Source organism: Anguilla anguilla, chromosome 19 (assembly GCF_013347855.1).
Source record: "Anguilla anguilla isolate fAngAng1 chromosome 19, fAngAng1.pri, whole genome shotgun sequence".
Classification (NCBI taxonomy): Eukaryota; Metazoa; Chordata; class Actinopteri; order Anguilliformes; family Anguillidae; genus Anguilla; species Anguilla anguilla.
The window spans coordinates 5,733,205-5,752,633 of NC_049219.1; the positions used below are offsets into that span (position 1 = coordinate 5,733,205).

At 50.0% G+C, this 19,429-nt stretch overlaps 1 protein-coding gene across 1 annotated transcript in view; it reads left to right on the forward strand.

Moving 5' to 3' along the window:
• Positions 1 to 19,429, forward strand: part of mical3a (microtubule associated monooxygenase, calponin and LIM domain containing 3a) — a 97,434-nt gene continuing 78,005 nt past the window's right edge. Inside the window, 1 exon segment of the mRNA XM_035401476.1 lies at positions 1 to 361. The gene's annotated coding sequence lies outside the window, so the exon portion shown is untranslated.

Below are 19,429 nucleotides of genomic sequence, written 5' to 3' on the forward strand. Positions count from 1 at the left end.
TTCCGCTGAATCCAGTGCGGGCATGCAGTGTGGGAGGAGCCTTCAAGCGCTGGGAACATCCTTTCTACTGACCTTGGACAAACCGTAGAGCGAGAGAAAGAGGGAGGGAGAGAGAGAGAGAGAGAGAGAGAGAGAGTGGAGATGAGAGAGAGAGCGGGTGAAGACAGTGGAGTGCTGCTAGACCACACCGCCGCAGACTGCCGCTGACCGCCGTACGCGAGATAGGAGTCGGAGTCGGGGCGGGAGGAAGTACCTGGCGGCTGTCCACGAACGCGGGGGAGCGGAGGAGGAGGAGAGCGGAGGAGGAGAGGAGCTCGCTTCTCACTGAGGAAGAGATTAAGGCGCGGAGCTCGTAGTGCTGGTAAGTGCTGTTCCGCTTCACCTGTGATCCGCAGGGTGTGTGTGTGTGTTGGTTGTGATGGGCATCTTTATAATGCTACCTACTAGAAGCTGGCGGTGCTGTGTGTCATGGTTTTGTAGAACTGGTGTGTGTGTGTGTCATCGTTTTTGCATAGCTTGTGTGTGTGTCCTGGTTTTTTGTACAGCTGGTGTGTGTGCGTGTGAGAGAGAGGTGGTTTTTGTATAGTGCGCATGTTCTTTTCTGATTTTGTGTGTGCGTGTGTCCTGGTTTTTGTCTTGCTGGTGTGCGTGTGAGTGCGAGTGTGCGTGTACGCGTGCGTGTGTGTGCATGCATGCCTGTAATCTGTAGCTGAGGAGCTGCAGTGTTTCTGTGGGTAACAGTGACGGCAGTTGTTGCTGCTGGTCGGCACGGTGACGCAGCGTCCACATGGCGACGAGCCAGCGGCGGCGCATTGGAACCTCCTTTATCCGGCGCTAATACCAGCATTACCCACAGAGCTCGGCTCATTAGCATATAACTGTCCCTCTGCTCTGCTGGAACTGCGCTGACAGGGAGCCAGAATACTGTCAGATAAACAAACGGCAAGCCGAACATTATATAACAGTCCTGGTGCTACCCGTGAATCAATGAAGCTGTAAAGGAAACGTTAACGAAGAATCTGTAGTGGCTCTACCCGCGTGCTTGCATGCGAACGTAGCTATCAGGCAGCCGGGAGACTCCGTGTTTTCGGCTGTCATTATTTCATGGTTTGCTCACGACTTCGCAGCGTTCACGTAAGGCTGTGGTGTCGAACGGACGGCGGGGTTGATGTGGTGCAGGTGTGTGCACGACGCGCGCACCCGGGATTCCTTTTTATCTTTGCAGCTCGATTCCCCCTCTGCAGGTTTTACGGTCCTAAAAAGACGTATTGCCGGTGCGGTACTGTGGGATCCAATTTGTAGTCTGCTTTAGGGTCGTTTTGTGGAGCCCTAATTGTTTTACTACCCTTGTATTTCTTGGCGATTCCTTTCTCGTGAGATTGTGGAAGGAAAGGTGATGTTATGAATGGCGGATTTTATGCAGAGACTCGCGTTTCTGTCACCATGCACCTTGCAGCCTAGCCCATGACGTGTTTGAGCGGTATTTACAATGGCCACACAAGGATTCAAACCGATTTGGTTACATTGGTAAATATCCGCGCTGTTTTATGTAATACAAAAAAAAGGGCTGAATGGTCTATCCTGTTCTCGTCGTCACTTGTGCTCTTGTGTAAAACCAAACTAACCTTTTAAGGTGTGAGATCACATGTGATTAGAATGTTCTTGACTTAACATTCTAATGCTGATGTCACAATCACTACAGGTAATAGATAGCAACGGAGTTCCAGAACACTGACATTCCAAAAACGAACCCAACTCGTTAAAGGGTTAGATGCTTCTGTCAGGCAAAGGGCTCCCCCTCTGTCTTCCCCCCTCTCTCCTTCTGCCTGTTCCCTCTAGGTGTAGACATTGTGTGTGTTGTTTGCTGTCAAAGTTAATGTGTAGAGGGGTGTAAATGGAGCAGTGAGTGGTTGCTATCTTGGCTCGGTGTAGTTGTTGACAGCGAGAAGTCCTCTGCTGCATTCTTTGAATGGGACGCTATGTTAATGCATTGGGAACGGGGGGGGGGGGGGGGGCTTGTTGTTTTGGCAATGCTTAAGCCTTTTCCCATGGTCCGGTGGGGTTGAAGGGTGTTGGGTGGGGGAATATCTCTCCCCACCCAGCCTCACACTCTCTTCCTCCTGCTGCCTCCGCTCAGCAGTCCTGGCTGGTCGTCGGTACCTTGCCCTTGTAAGGCTGTGGATGGCCATGCAAACTCATCAGACGCTCATAATCCCCTATCAGCCTATTGCGGCCGCCATGCCTGTATCACATGGATAGAGGATCTGGATCCATCACCCAGGCCGGCGCAGGTGGTGGGCCTCTCAGGGGAGAGCCGTCTATCAGATGCCTGATGGTATTGACAATCTAGAGTGGTGCGTGCTGGGATATCTCTGTACGCGGGGAGCCATATTCAACAGCAGCTGTGGTGTGTGGAGTGAAAGCAGTATTTAAGAAATACAATTACCAAATGACATCACATTTCATGCTAAAATAAATGCCATAGAAGTACATGTGGTGTTTGTTGTGGCAGGTGTGTGCACAGAGCTGAACTGTGTCTGTGATGTAATAGGTGCACAGATACAAACTCACAGTGCCTGTGATGTAATGTGTGCACAGAGACTTCATATGAAATTCTTGCCCTACAGTTCAGTGTTTGGGGAGGATTGAATGTGGTAGCACACAATTGGTATTGTATATTAGTGAAAATCAGTAAGTGATGGGGTCTCAGGTTATATATCCTGTATGCTAGCGTGGTATGCTAACTCATGCCTTGCAAATGCTTGCTACTAATATGTACTTCAAATACATTGGAAACTTGAACTTTAATATCGCTGCAGTTTTTTTAAAACACAACCCAGAATGGCTTGTCGACAGTTTGTGACTCTCCTCAGAGAGATCCAAATGTTATTACTGAGCAATGGATATCCATGAAGAGAAGGTACTCTCTTGCGAGATCTCATTAGACAGGCATTAGCACTGGTAAACACAATACTTCTTAAGCGCGACCATTTTAACATGCATAACAGTCTCTGCTTGCTATCAGTCCTACAAAGTGCTTCTTCGGCATTTTCTTATTGATTTCTTTAAAATGCATTTCCGAGGGCGCCGTCGACTCCACGTGACCTGCTCTCGAGAACGCGTAGCCCTCTTTCCGCGTCCCCTCTGCGAGCTTGCGGGAGTTCAGCTCAGTTCAGGGTTCGTCGCGAACCGCGGCTATTTCTGCCCTGCCCTGTCCTGGTTCCATCCGTCTCTATCCGCTTTAGAATTGCAGGCGCTTTGTTTCCCTGCAAGCTGAGATACTCCGTAATTGCTGTCCTTTTGTTCGGGGGCAAAATAACAGGAATCCGCTAAATGCTTCTGTGCTAACCCAGTGTCATTTTTAGGAAGCATATCCTTTGGTTTACTGCGTAGCCAAAAATCAGAAGAATAGCAGCTTTCCACCAAATATCACAGCATAGGCTACTGTATGTCCCACACCTACCTGCTGTGCACACTAAAACGTTCAGTGTTAATTCAACCCGAGCAGAGAACTTGAGTCCAATAGGGACCATATGTACTCCGTAAGAGTTCATTTAACACTGAATATTTTACTGTAATACATTCACACCCTACCAATTAAAAAAAGATTATTTGACACTTATGTTTAATTTAAATAAATGTAGTGTTTACATCCTGGCATTCAAATTATCCATGGGGTAATGAAACTGGCACCATGTTCTTATTGCACTGTTTTAATTTGATCCCCATAAACAATCTGCACGGTTATGAATGTCACTAAGCACCTAGCTTAAGCTGTGATGAACAACATAAAAAGATGAATATAAATAGCTGATTACTGAATTTGAAGAATGCATTACAATATTTAACATGATTCATTCTGAAATCAAATGGGAAAAGATCAATGAACAGTTTTGGTTGAGCAGCATGTGCAAATGTGAATGATGAATTATGTTTGAATTGTTAAGTCTTTGTAAATGGTAAAATATTCCCATAACTACAAATATTTGTTTGGCACTCTAGCCCCTGATGTCTTTTTTATTATCTGTAATTACTTACATTTCTGGGAATTCTCACACTCTCTATCCAACCTGGCAACCCTGAGGCCAGGGATTACTTTGAGGTCTGTCTGTGGAGTGACTACCTGACTCACCCCCCTCCCGTCCCTGGTTAATCCACATTACGGAGGGTTCTCTGATGGTCAGCTGTCCGTCGCGCTTTGCCTGGCTGGACGCCGGCCCTCGGCACGCGTCCGTTATCGAGCTGCGGCGCTGCGCCCCTGCGCCTCGGCACCCGCGCAGCCCGTCCCTGCGCGCTCGCACTCCGCTGCCCCCGCTGCAAACTGCACGCGGAAACGCGCTCGACATCCCCCTTCGAAACCGCGTGATGCTAAACGCTAAGGGCTGCAGCTAGGCTACGACATTCAGATATAGCATGACGGTGGCAAGCGCTAGCCTATATCTGTCTGAAATATGAAGTGCGTTTCCACTAGCCGCAGAACTCCTCTGCGGGCGGCTGAACCACAGTCGCATAATAAATAAGGTAAAATTAAAGTGTTTTGCAACACACGTGTGGGTGGATTCGCGCGGAGGAAACCCGCTCCTCTACGGGCGCCGCCATTCAAGCCCTGCGTTGATAGACGGGAGGTGCGTCGTTTCGTAATTCCAGGGGGGATTTGCTCCAAAGGTGACGGGGTGACCGCGCGTAGCGTTCTGAGGGATTGTGGGGGGAATCGGGTTTCTGGTTTTGTTGATGCAGGCCCGCGATGTGGCCAGAAGCTGGTTTGTCAGGTCCGAGTAAGCACTGGAAGGAGAACGTTAAAAGATGGACGCTGCCCTCTCTGTCGCAGTGTTTCCACCATAACCCGGCTCTGGCCTCGTCGCTTGCGAGCGTCTTGCAGCAATGGCGTTGCTGGCTGCGACGTCCGCAGCCAGGATCCTTCTAGAAAGGGACACGGCCCTTGGGTTCAGGGATGATGCGGTCGGTGTGGAATCTCCTCTCTTCTCTACTGACCTCGTTTGGAGCCCGTGGAGACGGCTAGGTAATGTTTTTACGTCCGGGAGAGGAGAAAGCAACATTCGTCTAAGTCTGAGATTTTAAAAAAAGAAAAATCTTGAGCCGCCCTCACTGTCTGACAAAATAAGAGCGTCTGATCCGGTGCTCTGTGCCAGCCTCGCCCAGTTCCAGGCACACACGGGCTCATTGGTGCCCGGTCTCTGTTTCTCTGACTCGCCCCCATTATCAGGCACTTGTATCAATCACTGGGAATCTAAATGGGTTTGTCTGTCACTCGGTCTCAGTTTGTCTGTCACTCAGTCTCAGTTTGTGTGTCACTCAGTCTCAGTCTGTCTGTCAATCAGTCTCAGTCTGTCTGTCACTCAGTCTCAGTTTGTGTGTCACTCAGTCTCAGTCTGTCTGTCAATCAGTCTCAGTCTGTCTGTCACTCAGTCTCAGTTTGTGTGTCACTCAGTCTCAGTCTCAGTAGTCTCAGTTTGTGTGTCTCTCTCAGTCTCAGTCTCAGTTTGTCTGTCACTCAGTCACAGTCTCCGTAGTCTCAGTCACTTCCAGCTGCAGCCGTCCGCCAGTGAAACCGCCAGGGCAGCGCAATTAAAGGCAACATTTAGAGCTGTAAACCCCAGAGGCCGCCGGATCTTTCAGCGCCACGCCCGCAGCGATGACAGCGGCTGAGGGGGCGAGCCTCGATCGCGGGGCGGGCTCCCCCCCCCCCCCCCAAAGCTCGACTAAGCGCTCCGGCCCCACGGCTCTCTGGGAACAGGACCCTGCGGCGTGGCGTCAGAGCTAATGGCGAAACGCTGCGCGTCTGTGAGCCTTCCGTGCTCGGAAATAACTCTGAGGGTTCAGCCATTTTATGGGGGGGGTGTGGGAATTGCAGTTGTGTGGTCAGGCAGGTAACATGCATGGGAAGGGGCGTGGGGGGTGGGCGTGGGGGTGGGGGTGAAAGGGAGGAAATAAAGGGAGCCAAGCTGTCAATTTGGGTCTGGGAGAACTCTAACTGGATACATTTATTTATTTAAACACACCACCGTGAAATATATTTCGCTTTTAAAAAAAAAAAAAAAAAAAAAAAAAATTTTTTTTTTGAAAAGATGTCCTCCTGACGCTCGGTTCGGTTCCCCAGTCTGCAACTGGGGCCTTTTGGGACGAGGATCCGATGGGCGCGGCCGCGGTGAACCCGCTCCTCCGCCAAATTCTGCGCGTGCTTTTCCAAGGTCGCGCGAAAGTGTCCCGTCTTCATGCGTCCATCTGTTTACCTTTTACTAGCATTGACTCAAACCCTCTTATCCCGAGTGGCTTAGAATGCAAGCAAGGGCAAAGTTCAGGGGTCAGAGAGCAGTGATTCGCTAGACAGGGAAAGCATTCAAATTCAAATTCAAAATGCTTTATTGGCATGAAACACACTTGTACTTATTGCCAAAGCGTACACATAGAAACAGGAATTGGAAACCTGAAATACAAACAACAATGCAATCAACGGTGTGGCAGTGGCCACAGCGAGTAGGCTATACAACAAAATTCTCTGTCATCTACCCTATAAAATATTAAACGAAGTCGCACAAACGAGAACAAAACTACCCTAACGAGCATTAAGCTACATTAAACAAACAAGAGTTAAAGAGCCACAGGCCCTATAAAACAGGGAGTTGAGGGTGGATAGGATGATATCCTCTGAGTTTTAGGGTATGGGTTCGTCCCTTGGTATCAGAATGTGTTGTTGCCAACTGGTGAGCAGCAGCTGTGCTGGACAGCACATAGTTGGCCACAGCATTTCCTTGAGTGGGGGGGGGGGAGGGGGGGCTAGTTCTACGATGCATTGAATTGGCAGCTGAATGGATGGCTTTTCAGCAGCGAAATGGAATTGCGGATATGACTGGGCAAATGTATCATTGGTAGAAATTGGGGGAAATTGAGTTTGAAACGACATAATGTGGTAGACGAGAAGGAGTCCACGCTAGACCTTGTCTGGGATGAGAACAATGAAATCGGAGATCTTTTGGATTTTGGGCCAAACGTGAATCGCTCCCAAGAAACGTTCCGGGCCCAGGAAACAGCCGAGGCTCTGCTCTTGGACCCTCAAACACAGGCTTCGCAAACGCCCCCCCCCCCCCCCGAGTCCATTTACAACCAAACGTCGGGAGTGATCTCTGAACTCGGAGAGACGTTAAAGCCACAAGGGTCTCGAGCCTAACGTCTGCGGCAATAAATTTGGCAGCTGAAAGGTCTGAACAACATTCACCGAATACACAAACGGGGGGAAATCCAAGGAAACATTTGTTTTTGTTTGTCTGAAGCAGACCTGGGTCAAATACTTATTTGTTTTGGATTCAAATGCTTTTCTGTGCTCTATTGGTCTCGCCTGGTGTAAACTGAGCCTCCCAATATGACCAGAAGGCGGGGTTTGCACTTTTTGAGAGTATTATTATTATTTGGTAGTATTGGTTCCAACACACCAGACAAGATCAGTAAAACGTAGAAAACTATTTGAATCTGAAACAAATGCGTATTTGACCCAGTTCTGGTCTGAAGGCGATGCAAGCTGCTGGTTTCCCGGTGTCTATCTTTAGCTCTGCGTGGATCTCAAGGTCGGCTCGTGGTTTGGTTCCTGGCCCTGGTCCAGGCCGGTGGCCCCCCCAGCTCCGGTGCGGCTGAGGTCCCTGATAGCGCGGGTCACAGCGGGCGGACCCAGGGCTACGCTAAGCCTGTAGCCGCAGGTGCGCAATCCACAGCGCGGTGTCGACTCTGCTTCGAATGACCTTGGTGCGCTACCGAAAGCTCTATCGGGGACGCCCAAGCTACAGCCTGGGGCCCAAACTCCTCCTGGGGCTCAAGCCTCAGCCTGGGGCCCAAACTCCCCCTGGGGCCCCAAACTCCCCCTGCCATGGCAACTGCCCCACGAAAGTGGGGGAAATGTTAAGAAATGAATCCTCTTAAAAAAATGATGTGAATGGGAATTACAGTATACAGATAAGAGAAGATAAAAAAAGATAAAATGTTAGTCAAATGCAAGCCATAGTAAGCCCTATTAAGCTAGGTAAAATAAGTGACGTCCGTGAATAAAATCAATTGAAGTTTATGGGCACAATTTATGCTCTCAACTTGCATAAATAAATTGGCTATTCGAGGCTGTGCTGTAATAGTGTGCTATGCAATGGTCCACCTTTCCTTCTGGGAATTGTAGTGTTTTGGCCCGCAGGCCATTGTTGGTTTGGCTCGCTAAGTTACAGTCCATATTCCTCTCCTCTGCTCAAACAGGGAATGGCAAAGGGGGCAGAGAGAGTGTGGATTATCTGCCTCGTCCAATCAGAACAGGCTGATGGTTTTTCCGTGATTTTCTCAGAACTGAAGTGTTCTTGGTAGGTCGCGTCGCAGCTAGCATAGCCTGCTCATTTCACATTACTGCTGATGCTGTCTCCAGCCACCAAATGTGCTGTCACAACGTACCACGTACCTATTTGTGGTCTCTGTCTTAAATGTTTATGAATGTTTCTGTTGTTGTCATGACCGTACTGCTGGTTTCTGTACTACTTGCAAAGGCTAAACATAGCTCGTCTGCAAAAAGCACGACTCCTAATTTTGTGATGAATGCTTAAAAGATGAAATGTGTACCGTTGAGAAAATAAGAGAGAAATGTCCATTGTGAGAGAGAGGGCGGGGAAATGTCTATGGAGCTCAGAGCAAGGCTTCCTGGTGACTTTATGCCATATGGAGATAGTTTACTGAAACGCTTCAGTGACATCACCACAGTTATGGGTTCTGTGATTGGCCAAAGGCCTCCGAGGGGGGGATCTACATTTCACCAAGACAAGACGGGAGAAACGGGCAAAGACTGTTTGTTGCAATATTGTTTTTTTTAAAGTTACATCTATGTTCAGGGTGTCAGGGGTTATTGCTCTGTTAGGTTACTAACAGGTCTTGTTTTTTTCTCTTGCATAAGCGATTTCTCACAGCGCTGGATGTGCATGTGGTCTCTCTCCCAGAACGCACACGTCCCTCTCCACGCATTCCTCGCGCAACGCGCGATCTTTGGACACGGTGGCAACTTCGGGGGCAGCGTCACCGCAAAGTTACCCAGAAACGTCACGAGAACAGTTGCGTGTTGCCCCCCCCCCCCCCCCCCCGACGCGTTTGGGTGGCTATCGGCGATGGCAGCGTCGCTGCCCGCACTCTGGAGGCAGTTTGAGGGAGTTTCTGGAAGGTTCTGGCTCCTGCGGTTGGACCGGATTCGGCTTCTGGCCCGCGTTCCGCCTCGGGTGTTGGCCTCCTGCGGTAACAGCTGTTTGGAAGCGGAGCCTTATTTGGCCGGAGGCCTTTCAGGCAAATGAATGCGCAGAGCTGGCATCAGCTGCTGGCAACCCAAACCGCTCGCATAACGGTCACATATATCTTGTACAGCAATCCTTGGCATCCTCGTCTTCCCTCTTACATGATCATACCCTTGTTCACATGATTCTCTGCGGGTTAAAACACTTAAAGTTGTGTTTCAGAGAGAACAGCCAGTCCCCTGGCGATGTTTGCAGTAGCTTATTCGCTTTTGAAGTGGGTATAATTCCTTGAGCCGTTCACAGCGCATGTTTTGTCGTCTCGCTTGTAGGTCCAGCGGAGTTTCAAAGGCCAGAAAAGAAAAAAGGCGTGTGACATTCGCGTAGTTACTACACAACCGCGGGGAGTGTTTATCCGAATACTTTAAAAATGACGTCACCTTCTGTTCTCTAGCCGTAGGGCAGGCTACGCGTTCTGTCATAAGCTGCTTTTAATCAGCGCAACTCTCTGATGTTCAAGAACGCGCTCCAGTTGCATTTTGGGGGATGGGAGCGCGGATTCATGTTGTGCCAGCGCGCGCGGCTCGACCGGCGCGACCGAACACAGGCTATTGTTCGCCGCGCAGCGAGGGGGCTCGGTCGGAAACAGGAGGCTACTGTCCCCGCGGAGCTGAGTCATCACTTGCGAGGATCCTCGCGAGCAATCGGAATTAATTTGAAAGCCGCGTACCGCTCCTCCTCATAATTCCACTTTATTGCAACAGTTAGATCGAAGGCCAGCTTTCGTGTTCCTGGTGACACGTTAAATGAGGTGCAGCGCACCAGGTGCTCATCAGCATGTAAACTGCGCGCTTGTATTTGTAAGTAAAATAGCTTTGCTTAATGGCTAAATCAGAAAATGCGCGTGTTTAATCTTGGTCCAGTTTACCAGGCAGTTGCCTTGACAACTCGAGATTTACCTTTAGACTCGCTGCGTGCGCTCATGCAATTCGTCAAAATGTGTGATCCCTGAAATCATGCGAGATGACAGATGCCTTTAGAAACGAGGCGTTCACTGCTCTGTGAGATCAATAGAAGTGACCCATTAACGCATACAGCATCGGACTAATTTAACATCAGAGCTCTGCAATAACTTCTGTCAGGTGGTAAAATGACAATAGAATTTGACCTTTAACACTTTTGAGTAGGTTTTTTGGAATGTTTAAAAAAAATTTTTTAAGTCAGTGTTCTAGACCTCCATTGCTTTCAGTTACCAGTAGGGATTGTGACATCAGCATTAGAACGTTCAGTTGAGAATTGTATTCGCGTACCTGTGATCTCACACCTTTTAAAGGGTTGATGCAGACCTGTAGCTGCAAAAAATGACGAGGAAAGGTGGCTGTGAACCCAAAGCATTTATGGCAGAAAGGATTCTACTTGGAGACGGGCGCCTGCCAAAGCTGATCCTGTCGTTTTTCTGCATAAGAAATTACATTCCCTCAGTTTTTTTGCGTATAATTTGCCTCCCTACTCTGTGTTTGTCTGTAACAGTAGACTCCGGCAGAGGTGTAATTAGTTTTCCCCCGGAGATGTTTTTTGCGTTTTCCGAGATGTTTTTGTAGTTGAAGTAGGGGTGAGTTCCTCGGGGGCAGGCTGCCACACTTGGCACGGTAAGAGGGCGCCCCGCCCCAGTACACAACAGCAGCCGGTGGCTTCGGCTCCCTCGGGCGTGCGAGCGTATCTCTCCGTACCCCGCTTCCCCCTCGGTTGCTAAATGCCCCTTTTGTGCGCGGCCGAGATCACGTGACACAATATTTGAACAGCTGCAGCAGCGACGGGCCCGTTTGATATGACCGGGAGAGCATGGAGATTGTGTGTGAGGGGGAAGGGGGTTGCTGTTAAATGCTTTTAGCATTTAACAGCAGAATTCAGAATCCTTATCGAAGCCCATCATCAGAAATAAAAAAAACTGAACTTCCATTTTTATGGAAGTGTTTCATTTGAGGTAGATGTACTAAAATACCCCTCTTGTGGATAAGGCGGGGCCATAGGTGCAGTGTCAGATCTGCCATGTGGGAGGGGCAGCTCTGCATCTATGAGCACCGGGGCTGGAAAGTTCAAAGGCTCTGAAACAGGGTTTCTATGCCAACGATGTGCAGCTAAATAAATACTGTCTTTGTTTTAGCATCATTTACAATCAAAGAACCGTACACCCCCTCTGGGGGCAAATAAAGTTCTACTACTACTACTACTACTACTGACCCTCATTATTCAGTGATCCTCTTAAGTTGTATCTCACACAAGATCCAGTCGAACTCCTGTAACGTAGTGGAATATGGAAAGAGAAACAAACTGAGAAGTTGGGTATGGCTGGTGTCCTCTCCAGGGAGTTTCTGCACTTGCTGCAGTTTGTCTCGGCACATTAATACTCAGTTCCCTCGCGGACGCTCGCTGTATGTGTGGCATGGCCCGGCAGTTTTAACAGCTGCTGGTTAGCGCGGCACGGCGTCGACATGGCAACGTGCGTGAGCGTTGCTCGCCGCTTAGCCAGAGCGACCGAATTTACGGAACGCGCGTTCGGCGATTCGAGGGGCCGTGAGCCAGCCTGGGGGGTGGGGAGCCGGTGGAGGGGGGGGGCCTCCCGTGACCCCAGTCGGTTCGCGTTGCGGGGCGCGGGCGACGCCTGGAACGTTGGGCAGCGGGCAGGAGAGGTCCCGTTACCTCCACTGAGCGTGTGCCAGAGCAGGCGGTCATTGCTGTAGTCAACACACAGGCAGCGTTTCAAACGCACGTGTTTGAGATGTGTTTGCGTGCGTGTATTTCATGTATAATATTGAGTTGCTTGTCTCTTGTGTATTTATATATAAACACACCTGTGATGTGGCCAGTGTCCACCACACAACGTGTCTCCCAAATAAAGGTGCCTATAAAATATTTTGTAACGTTAATTCACTCGAGTGTACTTTTGGCAATCGCTGCCCACGTAAAATTAAGGCTCAGTGTACGGTAAAAATTTTCTTTTTTAAAAGGTGAGGTAAGTGTGTCAATCAACTGCTTTAATCGATCAGTGAAGCGCAGAATGACTGTGATCAGCAGACCTTGTGACCCTCCAGGACCGGGGTTGAGGACCCCGCCCTTGGGCTTGGACGTCGTTAAGCCACGGTTGCCGTGGTCGTCGCCGTGGTGCGAGGCAACCAATTGGACAAGATGTTGCGAATTCGTTTTGAGGCGGACACCACGTTTCAATTTAAACAGACGGTATTGAACCGCTGCATAGAAGGGTGTCAGTGCATAAACAGTCTGAGGAAAACGCCTCCCTTTGCTGAAAATTATCTTTAAAAGAACAGCTGGGCCAATACCTGAGGCTAGAATCGATTAAACAGTAGAGAACAAATGACCATACATACCACCCTAGTAGACCTGTTTGGTCTGTATTTGGTATGTTGTGTAATTTTGTGATGTTGAATTTTAATTGGGGGAGGAATCTAATTTTTTTTAATTGCAGGGTTCTGAGTGTTGCTCACAGTGACAGAGCCCCCCCCCCCCCCCTTATAGCTGTTACATAAGAGAAGTTCATGGGAGAGTTGCGTCCTTTGGGTTTATTAGTCCTTTCGTGGGGGGGGGGGGGGGGGGGGCTGGGGGTTGGGGGGGGGATGGGGGAGTTGTAGAAAGCGAGAGAAAGAGGGAGCAAAGTTGGCAGCGGACAAAACTTCAATTAGGTACTCAGTGAGGAGAGAAATCATACGAGAATAGACAATCCGCAAGCACAGCACTTGCTTTATATTTCCACATTGACGCAAGCCGGAATTGAAATCCGCACAGACGCGTCAAACGATAAGAAGGAGCTTCCACTGCATTTCAGTAAATGACATTACTGAGAGCTGGCTGACCAGACTGTAGAGTTCTGGTTAAACTGCTGAGAAAAGTGGCACAGTTAAAGGATTAAAAACAGTCGTTAATCCCTCATCCTGTGAACATGCAAAGTTTTCTCATTTTACTAAAAATTCTAGAATATTCCTTTTTTTGCCACGCACTGTAGACGGCAGGGAGGGCCTCTGCCTCACTGTTACCCTTTCCTGTTGAAAATCCAACAGCCTTTTTTTTGTGTAAAAATCTAAATTCTTTGTTTACGGAGCTGATTTGGAGCTAAATTTGAACTTTTACATATAAACCGTCACAACGCAACCATTTGTTAACACTTAACTTTATTAACGCCTCAAACCTATTAGCTTCGTTGACGTTGTGCACTTATGTAGGCTGTCTGAGTCGCTCTGCTCGTCGGGAGTTGAATGGTGGCTGGGAGATTTGAATCGCTCTCGGAGGACTGCGTTTCCCAGCAGGCAGCGCACCCAGAGCGCTCAGCGCCGCTAAATTCTGAGCGCGCGGCTAGCGCTCCTCCACAGGCGCCTCACAGTGTTAGGCCTGTTAGTATTCCGACGCTTGCCTGTTCGAGGGGGGGGGGTTAGAAAAGCCGTCGTAAATCCTAATAAGGGCGCCCTAACGCGTGGGGTTTTTACGTCGGTGTGTTCTCGGCATTGTGATGTAAAAACGGGAAAGGGAGCTGGAGCAGGAGAACGGCCGTTCCTTTTTTGCCGGGTACTGTCGGACCCTGGCCCCGGCTGCCTTGGGGGGGGGAAGGAGCCGGAGAGCCGATTCGTTTCCGATCGACAGCCGGCAGGCCTAGGGCTGCTGCTTGATTTTTTATTTATTTATTTTTTTCTCCATCTTGTGATTTGAATTCATTGTGAAGCGCTCGACATTTGGGAAACAAATGAGGACAGAGTACTGGATGATCCTGCCGTGAGCGTGCCCGTATTTAAGTACGGATTTATTTTTTAAGGGCTTAAATTGCACATTTATTCCTGTGCAAAATGTGCTTGATTTAAAAAATAACAATAAAATCCTGTCGTCGTTGGCAGGATATTTTGTTAAATCAGAAGACGCGTTCCTGTTTTCTTTATTTGTGCCTGTGTTGAATGTGTCCGATAAACCGTGATATTGGCGTGTAATAAGCTTATGAGCGGTTATAAAGCACTTGATTGGTTGCGTGGTAGATCGAATTGAAGCTGGCATCACTTTCCTTCTGTGTCCTGCCTCTATAAGGTTCTGTTTCAGTAGTGACCAGAAAGGGTAACGCTGTTTATGTTTGACCCTTCGTAAGAGCTGTATAATGCCTTCATAAGTACTATGTAGTACGTTCATAAGTACGACAGACATCTTAAATTCTTATGTCGAACTACAAACAGGCATTCAATGATGATTGACGTATGCCTTTATGAATGCTTATGCAGTGCTTGTAAAGGTGTTATGTAGTGCTTGCGAAGCAGTTATTTAGCTCTTATGAAGGATTCACAGAACCTTCCACAGAAAGATAACGGAAGAATCACATCTGTACGCTCGACCACGATAAAGCAGGTCTAATTTCGGACGGCGTCGCCCCTGCCGTCGAAGGCTCCTGACGTGTCGGGGAGTTTGGGCAGACCGGGTGAACCCACAAGAATCCCGGCCCGAGTCCCCGAGTCACCCGTAAAACGTGTCAGACCGTCGTCCCCGGAGACCTGTCCCAAACCGCCGCCGCCTCAGCCCCGCCCCGCCCCGCCCCTCGGGCGGGGGGCAGACCGCCAAGCCGCCAACCAGGGCCTCTGCTCTTTGCGTCCCTGGCGAATCGGCTGAAGGGAAAGTTAACCGCGAACGTCGGTCGCTATCAATGCTAACCCCCCCCCCCCCCCCCCACCCCCCCACCACCGCTCAGCGGCTTACGCTTTGGGTTTAGCTCCGGTCCGACGCGTGGAGAGAGCGTCGGCGACATTACAGCCGAGTCCCTTTTGTGACAGCTGCTGACCTGAAGATGTCGGGGAGCTTTTTTTTTTTTCTCTCTTCCGTGCGCCTGCTGGCCGAACGCGGTTCGTCGCCGGGGCGACGCAGGTAAAGCCGCGGGTTCGAGGCGCTCAGCCAAGGGATCGGAAAATTACTCTGGGGGGAGGGGGAAAGGGGGAAGGGGGGGGGGGGCGGAGGTTTCTGTCTCAGGGGTGTCGGATTCGCGTTCTGCTTTTCCGGCCCCGGAGGGCGAATTCTTGCGCCGTCAGCTGTTTTGCATCGTTGTGTTTTTTTTGCTTTCTCTGTTTTGGTGCGCTGGTTGAGGAGGAGGACGCGCCTGTGCCTGATGGTGGTGGTTTTTCGGCGATGCGTTTCGCTCGCTCGCGGGGAGTTCGGGCGCGGCTCTGAAGGCAACGGGCGACTGGAGAGCCGGCCCATTCTTCAGACAACCAAAGGTTTTTTTTTTTTTAATTACCAGAACTCAAAAATATATATAACAGTTTATGTACTAAATTTCATTTTTGCTTGGACACTTTAGAAAAAAAAAATAGGCAAAAGCTTTACTAGCATACTGCCCAAACTTAATGCACATAGATCACCTCCTCTGTTACTCCACACAGCTGAAATAGGCTCACAATTAGACACACCTGGAAACATTCCAATCAATCAGTTACCCGTTTGACACGATGCACACTTAAACCAACAGCCAGTTCGTGAAAATGGGGATTAAAGCTTATCATACAGACACGTTTAAATTAAAATATCGGGAGAAAACAAAAACATGGGCCCTGTCTCTACAGCGAAGGCCACTACCTCAGATTCTGCACGTGCCCATGAGTATGCATGCATGCATGCGTGTGAGAGAATGCATGCATGTGAGCATGCGTGTGTGAGAATGCATGCGTGTGAGCATGCGTGTGTGAGAATGCATGCGTGTGAGCGTGCGTGTGTGAGTGCATGCGTGTGAGCATGCATGCATGTGAGCATGCGTGTGAGTGCATGCGCGTGTCTATTGCGCCCGCTCTGTACTGCAGCGCCCTGACTGAGCGGAGCCCCCTCGGCGCTCCCAGCAGCCTCTCTGCTCCGTGGCCCGTGACCAGCCCGTGATGCGGTCATCATCGCCCCCTCCTTAACGGGGCCCCATTAAGAGTCCGCTCCGCGAGAAGAGCCCCTAAATCACCCCCAGCGCCGCCTGGGTGAACCCCATCCTGCTCGCCGGAGGCCTCCCCCTCTCTCTCCGACACCCAGCAGGTCTCGATGGAGAGAGGGACGCGCGTTATCGTGCATTTACAAGCAACCGAGAGAAACCGAAGATGTGGCGTTACGATCAATTCGCAAGAGGATAGATATGAATACTACAGGAGCAAGATAACGTTGAATTATATTTAGCAGTTCCTTTTTGCCTATTTATCCTCGTCTGCTAAAGATAGGAATAGCTACCGGTAGCTATGGGTGTCGCCCCCGCCTGTATTGAAAGAGAGAGAGGACATAATTGGACAAAGGTGAGAACAGGGAGCGCTTGCTTGGTGACCTCCCCGTCCTCTACTCCGCTTGTACGAGCTGTTCCCTGGGATGGGACCGGCAACCCGGTGTCTCGCTGCTGGTCTCTGATTGGCTCCGGCCCGGCTTGCGTTGCGTCAGTGGCCAATGGTGTGCAACAGTGAAAACGTTCTCTCTTGCTCACGTACATAGAGAGAGACGTGCACGCACGCACACACACAGCGATTTACTGTACCTCTGATATGAGTTCCACGTGAGGTCTGTTTGCACAGTTAGTCAGGGCTTTCGTGAATCACGGGCTCTAATTTGCATCCGGCCGTTGTGTAGCGGGGAACTGCTCCATGAGTCAGGCGATCTTTAGCGTTGCCCAATGGCCAAGTTTTGCCCTGGAAGCGACCCTTGTGCAATGTTTGCTTATTTATTTGTTGTACAGCATAAAACAGGGGCGACCTAGCTCAGGAGGTAAGACCGATTGTCTGGCAGTCGGAGGGTTGCCGGTTCAAACCCCGCCCTGGGCATGTCGAAGTGTCCTTGAGCAAGACACCTAACCCCTAACCCCTAACTGCTCTGGCGAATGAGAGGCATCAATTGTAAAGCGCTTTGGATAAAAGCGCTATATAAATGCAGTCCATTTACCATTTAACATGATGAAGCAAAAAAAAAAAATGGCGTCCACATGGGGGGGGGGTCTGTCTTTCTGTTGCTCCGGTGTCTCTCTATCTCTCTCTCTCTCTCTCTCTCATTGGTTGGTCGTTGCCGTTGGACACCGCATAAAGTGCCGTGACGGTGGAAAATGAATGTCGATCGGTCAGTCAGTCACTGGGGCGGGGCCAGGATCCAGGAGGGACGTTCTTTAAAGCGGGTGTGCCCCAGGCAGGAAACGCCCCCCCCCCCCCCCCCCCCAAGCTGAAAAAGCACAGGGCAAACCTACAGGTCGGCCTTCGTTCAGTTGCTTTTCGCGCCCCTCCTTGTGGGAGCGGGACTGGACCAGCACCCTTCCCCAGAGCTGGGGGTCGGGACCCACTAGTGGGTGTTGAAGGGTTGAGGCAGGTAGTGAGAAATCTGAAAAAAACTAATGATACTGATACATGATATCAACTAATGGTACTGATATCATGATATCAACTAATGGTACTGATATCATACGCCTATTTCTGTTCCACAGTGAAAGGCTCAGTGTTAAATCAACTCTCACAGAGCACTTAATGGTCCCTGCGTAGTCCGAGTTAACACTGGACATTCTACTGCGTACAATCACATCCGTCAAATTGAACACGTCATTAAATTCAGTGTGCGATCGGTTTTGTCAGGTATTGCTACATTTGTTAAAATAGCATATCAGCATTAATAATGGGTGAGTCACAGGAAAATCATTTTGCTGATGCAGTCGGGTCCAAGGCTCCAGAAGTTTGGGAACCACTGTACAGCAGGGCAGCTGCGAACAAGACTTTATTTTTTTTCCGAAAGGAACCATTATCTTACCTTGTCAACCTCTGTTTACCGAGAGAATGACAGACGGCCTCAGTGTGCTATCGACGCTGAAGTTGTTTTCCTCAAGGAAATCCTGAGCGGAGATTGCGCAGAGATTTGACGCTCGCTCGCCGACAGGAAAATTTATTTTACGGATAAAAACATTGCGCAGCATCATTGGTTTAATGATAGCTCCAAGGTTCAGTTACCTAAGCTTACGGTCGCTCATTTATGGCCTAAAGGAACGTTTAAATAAAACTACAAAGACGGAATGCCTCCCTGCTTCCCAGACGGCTTTGTTTTTGCTGTTGACGGACATGTTTTCCAAGAGCCACGCAGCCAACCCAGGTCACAGCACTGGCAGTAACGTGTATCTATTATGCAGGCCTCCGACGCGATCCAGCTGGCCTGCTTCTCCGATTGGTTGGTACACCCCTTCCCCCCCCCCCCCCCCCTCCCCAAATGAGGGCCAGCCGCCGAGGGACGGTGGATTCTAGAAGGGAAGATCAGAGATAAGGAGGAGGCTCGTTGGCAGTTGACCGGGAGAGGCCCGGGCGAACGTCAGTCGCTCCTTGTTTGGCATTCTGTGCTTTGGGGCCCGCCGCTCGCTGTGACCGGATCCTTCCGGAACGCCGGCGGCCCTCGAGCCGAACGGGTGGAGTGGAGTGAAAAATTTTAAGTCGTCTCCCTCCTCAACCCTGTCGTTGTTTTTTTTTTTATTTTTATTTTTTTATCCCAAGAAAGTGCACACTTGACTAGAGCTACACTGATGAAAGAGAGGGAAGGGGGGAAATGATGTATCATTTATCTGCTTTAGCTAACGCCCTAGCCTAGCCTAGCCTAGCTTTTAATGTGGCGACTGATCCAGGCGGAGTTGTGACCTGCAAAGAGGCCGAGGACCTGGCGGTCGAGCGCGGACACCCTCCTCTGCTCATGTAGGGGGCGCGAACCCAGGATGACCTGGAGCAAAGCCTAACCCCCCCCCCCCCCCGCATCCTTGCCCACGGACAAATAGCGCTCGCGCCACGTTGCCGCACCATTCTGGCCTCGTTTTCTCCACGCTACGAGTGTAGGATACTGGTTAGCCTTACTATTAGCATCTCTGCATTAGTGCCCAACCTGCTGCAACCCCCCCCCCCTCCCAAAAAAAAAATGGTTTAGAAAGACTTGTCAAAAAGCGCAGCTTGTTCCCAAATGAGACAAATAGCATTTTGACTGGAAGCCCCTTGTGCCAGACGGTCGCTGGAGCTTCGCAGAGGGAACGCGCTCTCCCCAGACGCCGGACGCCCCGGTCGATGTGGTGTTCGACCCATGGCTCTCACAGCCAGCCTGGCGTCGGAGGATCTCGGCCACGCCCTTATCTCTGCGTCGTGCAATCACAGCGCTAACGTTACGTAGCGATTCCA